At 36.7% G+C, this 11,569-nt stretch overlaps 1 non-coding gene across 1 annotated transcript; it reads left to right on the top strand.

Moving 5' to 3' along the window:
• The first annotated feature begins 4,780 nt into the window (after positions 1-4,780).
• On the top strand, positions 4,781-4,888 carry LOC148577264 (small nucleolar RNA R71). The gene has a single exon (XR_015902772.1). It is a non-coding gene; the product is annotated as a small nucleolar RNA R71 (small nucleolar RNA).
• Positions 4,889-11,569: the final 6,681 nt, after the last annotated feature.

Raw genomic sequence — 11,569 nt, 5'->3', positions numbered from 1 at the left:
CCATTGAAGTTCAGAATGATTGGCATCTATAGGAACTCAGAGTTCAGATAGTGTTATTGATTCTCCTAGTTCAGTATGTTGATTCTTGAACACAACTACTTTATGAGTCTTGGCCGTGGCCCTAAGCACTTTGTTTTCCAGTATTACCACCGGATACATAAATGCCACAGACACATAATTGGGTGAACCTTTTCAGATTGTGACTCAGCTTTGCTAAAGTCCCCAATTAGAGGTGTCCAGGGTTCTTAAGCACACTCTTCTTTTGCTTTGGACCTTGACTTTAACCACTCAGTCTCAAGTTTTCACTTGACACCTTCACGCCACAAGCACATGGTTAGGGACAGCTTGGTTTAGCCGCTTAGGCCAGGATTTTATTCCTTTAGGCCCTCCTATCCACTGATGCTCAAAGCCTTGGGATCCTTTTTATTTACCCTTGCCTTTTGGTTTTAAGGGTTATTGGCTTTTTGCTCTTGCCTTTTGTTTTTAAGTGCTTTTCGCTTTTTCTGCTTGCTTTTTTTTTTCTTTCTATTAGTTTTTTTTCGCCATTTTTCTCTTTTTTTTTCTCGCAAGCTTTCTGTATTCACTGCTTTTTCTTGCTTCAAGAATCAATTTTATGATTTTTCAGATTATCAAATAACATGTCTCCTTGTCATCATTCTTTCAAGAGCCAACATATTTAACATTCTTAAACATCAAATTCAAAAGACATATGCACTGTTCAAGCATTCATTCAGAAAACAAAAAGTATTGTCACCACATCAAAATAATTAAACTAGTTTCAAGGATGAATTCGAAACCATGTACTTCTTGTTCTTTTGTTTTTAAAACATTTTTTATTTAAGAGAGGTGATGGATTCATATTCACTACTTTAAGGCATAGACACTTAGACACTAATGATCATGTAATAAAGACACAAACATAGATAAACATTTAACATAAGAAAATGAAAAACAGAAAATTTAAGAACAAGGAATGAGTCCACCTTAGTGATGGTGGCGTTTTCTTCTTGAAGAACCAATGATGTCCTTGAGTTCTTCTATGTCTCTTCCTTGTCTTTGTTGCTCCTTCCTCATTGATTTTTGATCTTCTCTAATTTCACGGAGGATGATGGAGTGCTCTTGATGTTCCACCCTTAGTTGTCCCATGTTGGAACTCAGTTCTTCTAGTGAGGTGTTGATTTGCTCCCAAAAATTCTGTGGAGGAAAGTGCATCCCTTGAGGCATCTCAGGAATTTCTTGGTGATGAGCTTCTTCATGCGTCCCTTGAGATCCATGAATAGGCTCTCTTGTTGGCTCCATCCTTTTCTTAGTGATGGCCTTGTCCTCATCAATGAGGATATCTCCCCCTATGTCAATCCTAGTCGAGTTGCATAGATGGCAAATGAGGTGAGGAAAGGCTAACCTTGCCATAGTGGAGGACTTGTCAGCCACCTTGTAGAGTTCTTGAGGTATAATCTCATGAACTTCTACCTCTTCTCCAATCATGATGCTATGGATCATGATGGCCCGGTCTATAGTAACTTCAGACCGGTTGCTAGTGGGAATGATTGAGCGTTGAATGAACTCCAACCATCCTCTAGCTACAGGCTTAAGGTCCAGTCTTCTCAGTTGAACCGGTTTGCCTTTTGAGTCAGTCTTCCATTGAGCTCCTTCCACACATATGTCCATGAGGACTTGGTCCAACCTTTGATCAAAGTTGACTCTCCTTGTGTAGGGGCGTGCGTTCTCTTCCATCATTGGCAAGTTGAACGCCAACCTCACATTTTCCGGACTAAAATCTAAGTATTTCCCCCGAACCATGGGGAGATAATTCTTTGGGTTCGGGTTCTTAATTTGATCATGGTTCCTAGTGATCCATGCATTAGCATAGAACTCTTGAACCATTAGAATTCTGACTTGTTGGATGGGGTTTGTTAGAACTTCCCAACCTCTTCTTTGGATCTCATGTCGGATCTCCGGATACTCATTTTTCTTGAGTTTGAAAGGGACATCGGGGATCACCTTCTTCTTGGCCACAACATCATAGAAGTGGTCTTGATGGGCTTTGGAGATGAATCTTTCCATTTCCCATGACTCGGAGGTGGAAGCTTTTGTCTTCCCTTTCCCTTTTCTAGAGGATTCTCCGATCTTAGGTGCCATCAATGGTAATGGAAAAACAAAAAGCTTATGCTTTTACCACACCAAACTTAGAATATTGCTCGCCCTCGAGTAAGAGAAGAAAGAAAAGAAGAAGAAGAAGAAGATATAGAAGAGAGGGAGAGAGGGTTGTGTTTCGGCCAAGAAGGGGATGAGAGGGTTGTGTTTTGTTAGAATGAAGAAGAATGGAGAGGTTTATATAGTTGAGGGAGAGGGGTTAAGGTTCGGCCATATGGGGTGGGTTTGGGTGGGAAAGTGATTTTGAATTTTGAAGGTAGGTAGGGTTTATGAGGTAGGTTTATGGGGAAGAGTGGATGGATGTGAGTGGTGAATGGGTAATAGGGAAGAGAGAGATTGAGGTGATTGGTGAAGGGTTTTGGGGAAAGGTGTTTATTGGGAAGAGAGGATGAATGAGAAGAGGGAAGAGTATGAGTGGAGGTAGGTGGGGATCCTGTGGGGTCCACAGATGCTGAGATGATCCTGTGGGATTCACAGATCCTGAGGTGTCAAGGAATTACATCCCTGCACCAATTAGGCATGTAAAATGCCTTTGCATGCAATTCTGGCGTTTAAACGCCGAATTGGTGCTTGTTCTGGGCGTTCAGCGCCCAGATGCAGCATGTTTCTGGTGTTCAGCACCAACTTTCCTTAGTGTGCATTCTTGGCGTCCGAACGCCAGGATGCTGCTTGTTTTGGGCGTTCAATGCCAGATGCTCCTTACTAGCGTTTAAACGCCAGTAAGCCCTTCCTCCAGGGTGTGATTTTTCTTCTACTGTTTTTTATTTTGTTTTTGATTTTTCTATTTATTTTGTGACTCCACATGATCATGAACCTAATAAAACATGAAAGAACAATAAAAATAAAAATAAAATTAGAGAAATAAAAACTGGGTTGCCTCCGAACAAGCGCTTCTTTAATGTCAATAGCTTGACAGTGGGCTCTCATGGAGCCACACAGGTGATCAGGTCAATTTTATAGACTTCCCAACACCAAACTTAGAGTTTGGATATGGGAGTTCAACACCAAACTTAGAGTTTGGCTGAGGCCTCCCAACACCAAACTTAGAGTTTGACTGTTGGGGCTTTGGTTGACTCTGTACTGAGAGAAGCTTTTCATGCTTCCTCTCCATTATTACAGAAGGAGATTCTTGAGTTTTAAACACAAGGTTGTCCTCATTCAGTTGAAGGATCAATTCTCCTCTATCTACATCAATCACAGCTCTTGCTGTGGCTAGGAAGGGTCTTCCAAGGATGATGAATTCATCCTCTTCCTTCCCAGTGTCTAGGATTATGAACTCAGCAGGGATGAAAAGGCCTTCAACATTTACTAACACGTCCTCTACCTGACCATAAGCCTCTTTTCTTGAATTGTCTACCATCTCTAATGAGATTCTAGCAGCTTGCACCTCAAAGATTCCCAGTTTCTCCATTACAGAGAGTGGCATGAGGTTTATTCCTGACCCAAGGTCACATAGAGCCTTCTCAAAGGTCATGGTGCCTATGGTACAAGGTATTAGGAACTTTTCAGGATCCTATTTCTTCTGAGGCAATCTCTGTTGATCCAATACATTTAGTTCATTGGTGAACAGGGGAGGTTCATCTCCCCAAGTCTCTTTACCAAATAAAATCGCATTCAGCTTCATGATTGCACCAAGGAACTTGGCAACTTGCTCTTCAATAACATCCTCATTCTCTTCAGAAGAGGAATACTCATCAGAGCTCATGAATGGCATAAAGAGGTTCAATGGAATCTCCATGGTCTCTAGATGAATTTCAGATTCCTTTGGTTCCTCAGAGGGAAACTCTTTATTGATCACTGGACGTCCCAGGAGGTCTTCCTCCTTGGGATTCATGTCCTCCCCTTCCTCCTTGGATTCGGCCATGATGGTTATATCAATGGCCTTGCAATCTCTCCTTGGATTCTCTTCTGTATTGCTTGGGAGAGTACTAGGAGGGGTTTTAGTGATCTTCTTACTCAGCTGGCCCACTTGTGCCTCCAAATTTCTAATGGATGACCTTGTTTCATTAATGAAACTCAGAGTGGCCTTAGATAGATCAGAGCCTAAATTTGCTAAGCTAGATGGATTCTGCTCAGAACTCTCTGTCTTTTGCTGAGTGGATGATGGAAAAGGTTTACTATTGTTAAACCTGTTTCTTCCACCATTATTAAAGCCTTGTTGAGGCTTTTGTTGATCCTTCCATGAGAAATTTGGGTGATTTCTCCATTAGGGGTTATAGGTGTTTCCATAAGGTTCACCCATATAATTTACCTCTGCTATTGCAGGGTTCTCAGGATCATAAGCTTCTTCTTCAGAAGATGCCTCTTGAGTACTGTTGGATGCAGCATGCATTCCATTCAGACTCTGAGAAATCATATTGACCTGCTGAGTCAATAGTTTGTTCTGAGCCAATATGGCATTCAGAGCATCAATTTCAAGAACTCCCTTCTTCTGAGGCGTCCCGTTACTCACAGGATTCTTCTCAGAAATGTACATGAACTGGTTATTAGCAACCATGTCAATGTGTTTTTGAGCTTCTGCAGGCATTTTCTTTAGGTAAATGGATCCACTTGCAGAAGTATCCAATGACATCTTAACTAATTCAGATAGACCATCATAGAATATATCCAGGATGGTCCATTCTGAAAGCATGTCAGAAGGACACTTTTTGGTCAGTTGCTTATATCTCTCCCAAGCTTCATAGAGGGATTCACCTTCTTTCTGTCTGAAGGTTTAAACATCCACTCTAAGCTTACTAAGCTTTTGAGGAGGAAAGAACTTGGCTAAGAAAGTCGTGACCAGCTTATCCCAAGAGTTCAGGCTATCCTTGGGTTGAGAGTCCAACCATATTCTAGCTCTGTCTCTTACAACAAAAGGGACAAGCATGAGCTTGTAGACTTCAGGATCTACTCTATTAGTCTTAACAGTATCACAGATCTGCAGGAATTCAGTTAAGAATTGAAAAGGATCTTCAGATGGAAGTCCATGAAACTTGCAGTTCTGCTGCATCAGAGAAACTAATTGAGGTTTCAGCTCAAAATCGTTTGCTCCAATGGTGGGGATGGAGATGCTTCTTCCATGTAAATTAGAATTTAGAGCAGTAAAGTCACCAAGCATCCTCCTTGTATTATTATTATTTTCGGCTGCCATATCCTCTTCTTGTTCGAAAATTCCTGTAAGGTTGTCTCTGGATTGTTGTATTTTAGCTTCTCTTAGTTTTCTTTTTAGAGTCCTTTCAGGTTCTGGATCAGCTTCAACAAGAATGTTTTTGTCCTTGCTCCTACTCATGTGAAAAAAAAAGAGGACTAAAGATACCGGGGATCCTTTTTACCACAGTATAGAGGTTCCCTTGTGTGAGTAGAAGAAAAGAAGAATAAGAATGTAGAAGAGAAGAATTCGAACTCAGAGAAGAAGAAGGGGTTCGAATTTTGGGTGAAGAGAAGTGTTAATAGATGAATAAATAAATAGGAGAAGATGAGAGAGAGGAATTTTCGAAAATAATTTTTGAAAAAGAGTTGATGATTTTCGAAAAATAAAAATTAAAATTTAAAGTTAAATTTCGAAAATAGTTTTTGAAAAAGGTTAGTAATTTTCGAAAATTAAGAATGAAATAAAATTAAAATTAAAAATTGAAATAATTAGTTAATTAAAAGAATTTTTAAAAAGAGGAAGGTATTTTCGAAAATTAGAGAGGGATAGTTAGTTAGGTAGTTTTGAATGAGATAAGAAACAAACAAAATGTTAATTAGTTAGTTGAAACAAATTTTGAAAATCAATTTTTAAAAGATAAGAAGATAAGAAGTTAGAAAAGATATTTGAAAAAGATATGATATGAAAAGGTATGATTAAAAAGATATGATTTTGAAAAAGATAAGATAAAAATATATTTTTGAAAAGATATGATTGAAATTAATTTTGAAAAAGAATTGATTTTTAAAATCACAATTAATGACTTGATTCACAAGAAATTACAAGATATGATTCTAGAACTTAAACTTTGAATCTTTCTTAACAAGTAAGAAACAAACTTGAAATTTTTGAATCGAAACATTAATTGTTGATGATATTTTCGAAAATATGATATAAAATTAAGAAAAAGATTTTTGAAAAATATTTTTAAAATTTTCGAAAATAAATAAGAAAAATGAAAAAGATATGATTTTTGAAAAAGATTTTGAAAAGGATAGGATTTTTAAATTGAAAATTTGATTTGACTCATAAGAAACAACTAAATTTTTAAAAAATTTTGAAAAAGTCAACTCAAATTTTCGAATTTATGAGAAGAAAAAGGGGAAGATATTTTTTTGATTTTTTTTTTTGAATTTTTAATGAAGAAAGAGAAAAACATGAAAAAGACTCAATGCATTAGAATTTTTAGATCAAAACAATGAATGCATGCAGGAACACTATGAATGTCAAGATGAACACCAAGAACACTTTGAAGATCAAGATGAACATCAAGACTTATTTTTGAAAATTTTTAATGAAAGAAACACATGCAAGACACCAAACTTAGAAATTTTTAATGTTCAGACACCATGAATGCAAAAATGCACATGTAAAACAAGAAAAGACACAAAACAAGAAAACATCAAGATCAAACAAGAAGATTTACCGAGAACAACTTGAAGATCATGAAGAACACTATGAATGCCTGAATTTTTCAAAAAATGCATAAATTTTTAGAAAAAATACAATTGACACCAAACTTAAAAATTAACTCAAGACTTAAACAAGAAACACAAAATATTTTTGATTTTATGATTTTATAAATTTTTTTGGATTTTTGTATATTATTTTCGAAAAACATATAGGAAAAAGAAAATAAGAAATTCAAAAATTTTTAATAAGAATTCCAGGAATCTTTCAATGTTAGCCTAAAGCTCCAATCCAAGGGTTAGACATGGCTTAATAGCCAGCCAGCTTTAGGATATAAATCAGGCATGCAATAGCTGATACTTCATCCAACTCCATATACATGCCTTTTATGTTGACAAGTGGAAGCCTCAATCCAAAAGAATTTGGATATGGCTTTACAGCCAGCCAGGCTTCAACATGTTACCATGAAACTCTAGAATTCATTCTTAAAAATTTTGAATAATTTACGAAAACAAAAGGAAAAATTTTTTGAAAGATTTTTGAAGAATTTTTTTTTTTTTGAAAATAAAACAAAAAGAAAATTACCTAATCTGAGCAACAAGATGAACCGTCAGTTGTCCAAACTCAAACAATCCCCGGCAACGGCGCCAAAAACTTGGTGCACGAAATTGTGATCCCTGGTAATGGCCCCAAAAACTTGGTGCTATAATCTTAATTCATAATTTGTCACAACTTCGATACAACTAACCAGCAAGTGCACTGGGTCGTCCAAGTAATAAAACCTTACGTGAGTAAGGGTCGATCCCACGGAGATTGTTGGTATGAAGCAAGCTATGGTCATCTTGTAAATCTCAGTCAGGCGGATATCAAATGGTTATGGAGTTTTCGAATAATAATAATAAATAAACAGAAAATAAAGATAGAAATACTTATGTAAATTATTGGTGAGAATTTCAGATAAGCGTTGTCTTCATCCAATCATTCCTACTCCTTCCATGGCAAGCTTTCTGTAAGGCATCACCGTTGTCAATGGCTACATCCCATCCTCTCTATGAAAAAGGTCCAAATGCTCTGTCACTGCACGACTAATCATCTGGAGGTTCTCGATCATACAGGAATAGGATTCACCCTCCTTTTGCGTCTGTCACTACGCCCAGCACTCGCGAGTTTGAAGTTCATCACAGCCATCCCTTCCCAGATCCTACTCGGAATACCACAGACAAGATTTATACTTTCCGAATCTCAGGAATGGCCATCCATGAGTTCTAACTTATACCACGAAGATTCTAATGTCTCAGACTCGGTCCCCTGTATTAGATATCTAAGAGATATTCATTCTAGCTTGTTTGCATGTAGAACTGAAGTGTTTGTCAGGCACGCATTCATGAGTGAGAATGATGATGAGCGTCACATAATCATCACATTCATCATGTTCTTGGGTGCGAATGGATATCTTAGAAGCGGAATAAGTTGAATTGAATATAAAACAGTAGTACTTTGGATTAAATCATGAGGAACAGCAGAGCTCCACACCTTAATCTATGGAGTGCAGAAACTCTACCGTTGAAAAATACATAAGTGAAAGGTTCAGGCATGGCCGAATGGCCAGCCCCCATGATCTAAGAACTAGACATCCCAAGATGTCTAATACAATAGTAAAAGGTCCTATTTATACTAAACTAGTTACTAGGGTTTACAGAATTGAGTAAATGATGTAGAAATCCACTTTCGGGACCCACATGGTGTGTGCTTGGGCTGAGCTTGAAGTTTACACGTGGAGAGGTCATTCTTGGAGTTGAACGCCAGTTTGTAACGTGTTTCTGGCGTTTAACTCCAGACTGCAGCATAGAACTTGCGTTCAATGCCCTTTTGCGTCATCTAAACTCGGGCAAAGTATGGACTATTATATATTTCTGGAAAGCCCTGGATGTCTACTTTCCAACTCAATTAGAAGCGCGCCATTTAGAGTTTTGTAGCTCCAGAAAATCCACATTGAGTGCAGGGAGGTCAGAATCCAACAGCATCTGCAGTCCTTCTTCAACCTCTGAATCTAATTTTTGCTCAGGTCCCTCAATTTCAGCCAGAAAATACCTAAAATCACAGAAAAACACACAAACTCATAGTAAAGTCCAAAAATGTGATTTTTAATTAAAAAATAATAAAAATATACTAAAAACTAACTAAATCATACTGAAAACATACTAAAAATAATGCCAAAAAGCGTATAAATTATCCGCTCATCAGGAATACATGTGGTATAATCAGTAACCATACTTCATCTCTTCTCATGAGCAATTAGACCAAGGAATTGGCTATTGATCAAGATTTGAGAGATTGGGTTGCCAAGGAATTGGATTCCAATCACTTAAGATTGCCAAGGAGATCAATGAATGCATTGATTGAGGAAGAGATGAGAATGAACTTGATCCGGAGAATACAACATCTCCTGAGCCCAATGAATCCCTCACTTCTGATCTTACCCATTCTCTTTACCTTCTGTCGTTTACCTTTATGTTCATTTCCCCAAATCCCCATTTAAGATTCTGTAATTTACTTTCCGTCATTTACATTCCGTTATTTACTTCTAGTAATTACATTTTCTGTTATTTACTTTCCTGCCATTTACTTTTCTGCAAATCTCAACTCAATTCCTGCTTAGCTGATAAACCACTATTTCATGGTTTATCTTGTGCTCAATTGAGTGGTTTTTATCAACTCTTTACCCACTTATTCATACTATTTGCATGGTTTTACATTTGCCTTCCTAATTATGTGTTTTGATTGAAAACATGCTTCTTTGGCCTTAAGTTCCCTATGTTTAAATCCTCTCTTATTACCATTAGATGCCTTGATATGTGTGTTAAGTGATTTCAGAGATTACAGGGCAGGAATGGCTCAGAGGATAGAAAGAAAGTATGCAAAAGTGGAAGGAATACAAGAAACTGAAGGAACTGCTAAAGCTGTCCAGCCTGACCTCTCTGCACTTAAACAGTCATAACTTGAGCTACAGAGGTCCAAATGATGCTGTTCTAGTTGCATTAGAAAGCTAACGTCCAGGGCTACGATTTGATATATAATTTGCCATAGCTGCCCCGAAGTTAGGCGACGCGAACGCATGAATGACACGCCCGCGTCGTATCTGCGAATTGCAATCCGCGCGAACGCGTGGACGACGCCTCCGCATCACTTTCCCGCGACCTGAACGTAACAGAAATTGCAGGGGGCAATTTTTGGGCTGTTTTTGACCCAGTTTTCAGCCCAGAACATACAGATTAGAGGCTATAAAGTGGGGGAATGCATCCATTCATAATCATGCTTTTCACAATACACAATTTTAGTTTTAGATGTAGTTTTTAGAGAGAGAGAGAGAGGTTCTCTCCTCTCTCTTAGGATTAGGATTAGGATTAGGATTTCAACTTTATTATTTCAACTTACAACTTCATTCACAGGTTCAATGTTCCTTTTATTTATTTTCCCAATTAATTTATGAATATTCATGTTAGATTTGATTTCTTTTATTAATGCAATTTGAGGTATTTTCAGATTTCATTTTGATTTGCTTTATTTACATGAATGCTTTTAATTTAATTTAGAATTCTCCCTTTTGGCTTTGGTTAAGTAATTGGAAATGCTTAAGCTGTCAAATAAAGCAGTGGTTGAAATTGGGAGTTGCTCCAATAACTCTAGTCTTTCCATAGGGATTGACTAGGACCTGAGGATTAAGCTAATTAATCCACTTGATTTACCTTCATAGTTGGAGGTTAACAAAGTGGGATTAAAATCCAATTCTCATCACAATTGATAAGGATAGGACTTCCAGTTCTTATACCTTGCCAAGAGTTTTATTATCTATTTAAATTAATACAATTTACTTTCTTGCCATTTACTATTCTCGCTTTTTATCTTATACATTAAAACCCCTCAATTTACAAACTCACAACCAATAATAAGAACACCTCCCTGCAATTCCTTGGGAAGACGAACCGAGGTTTAAATACTCGGTTATCAATTTTAAAAGGGGTTTGTTACTTGTGACAACCAAAACTTTTGTAAGAAAGGTTGGTTGCTTGGTTTAGTAACTATACTTACAACGAGTATTTATTATAACTTCTAAACCATCAATCTTCAGTTCTTTCAAAATGGCACCATTGCCGGGGAATTGCAAACGTGTGCCTTATTATTGGTTATTGTAAATATTTACTTTTTACTTATTTATTTGTTTTTATTTTTGTTTTTTATTTTTGTTTTTTTTTTTATAAATTAAGAGGTTATTGGTTTTTATTTAATTATTAAAAATTTCTTAAAAAAAAATTTTTTTCGTCGTGTTCATCTTGACCTTCATGTTGTTCTTCGTGTTCATCTTGACCTTCAAGTTGTTCTTAGTTGTTTTCTTCGTTTTGATCTAAAAATTTTTAAGTTTGGTGTCATTTTATTGTTTTTATCTTTCCTTATTAAATTCAAAAATTCAAAATTTAAAAATCAAATTTCAAATCTCAAATTTCAAAAATTTCAAATTTCAAAAATTCAAAATTCAAATTTCAAAATTCAAATTTAAAAAATTTCAAATTTCAAATTTCAAAATTTAAATAACCTTTTAATTTAAAATTTGTTTTTATTTTTGTTTTTAATTTTTATTTACTGTTATGAGTTCTCACCCCACTCGCTTTGAGTTTGGTTCCAATGTTGTTGCAAGGAATGGAAATTATAACAGGAACATGCATCAAGGTCGGAAGAATCAAAGATGGGAGGAACCACAAGGATTTGATCAACCCTCTTGGCAACATCCCCCTCCAATGCACTATAACCAACAACCATTCTGTGATGCATACCAAAATG

Source organism: Arachis ipaensis, chromosome B1 (assembly GCF_059453495.1).
Source record: "Arachis ipaensis isolate K30076 ecotype BB chromosome B1, ASM5945349v1, whole genome shotgun sequence".
In the NCBI taxonomy this organism is placed as follows: Eukaryota; Viridiplantae; Streptophyta; class Magnoliopsida; order Fabales; family Fabaceae; genus Arachis; species Arachis ipaensis.
The sequence above is the reverse complement of the archived record's forward strand: the minus strand, read 5'-3'. Positions and strand labels throughout refer to the sequence as shown.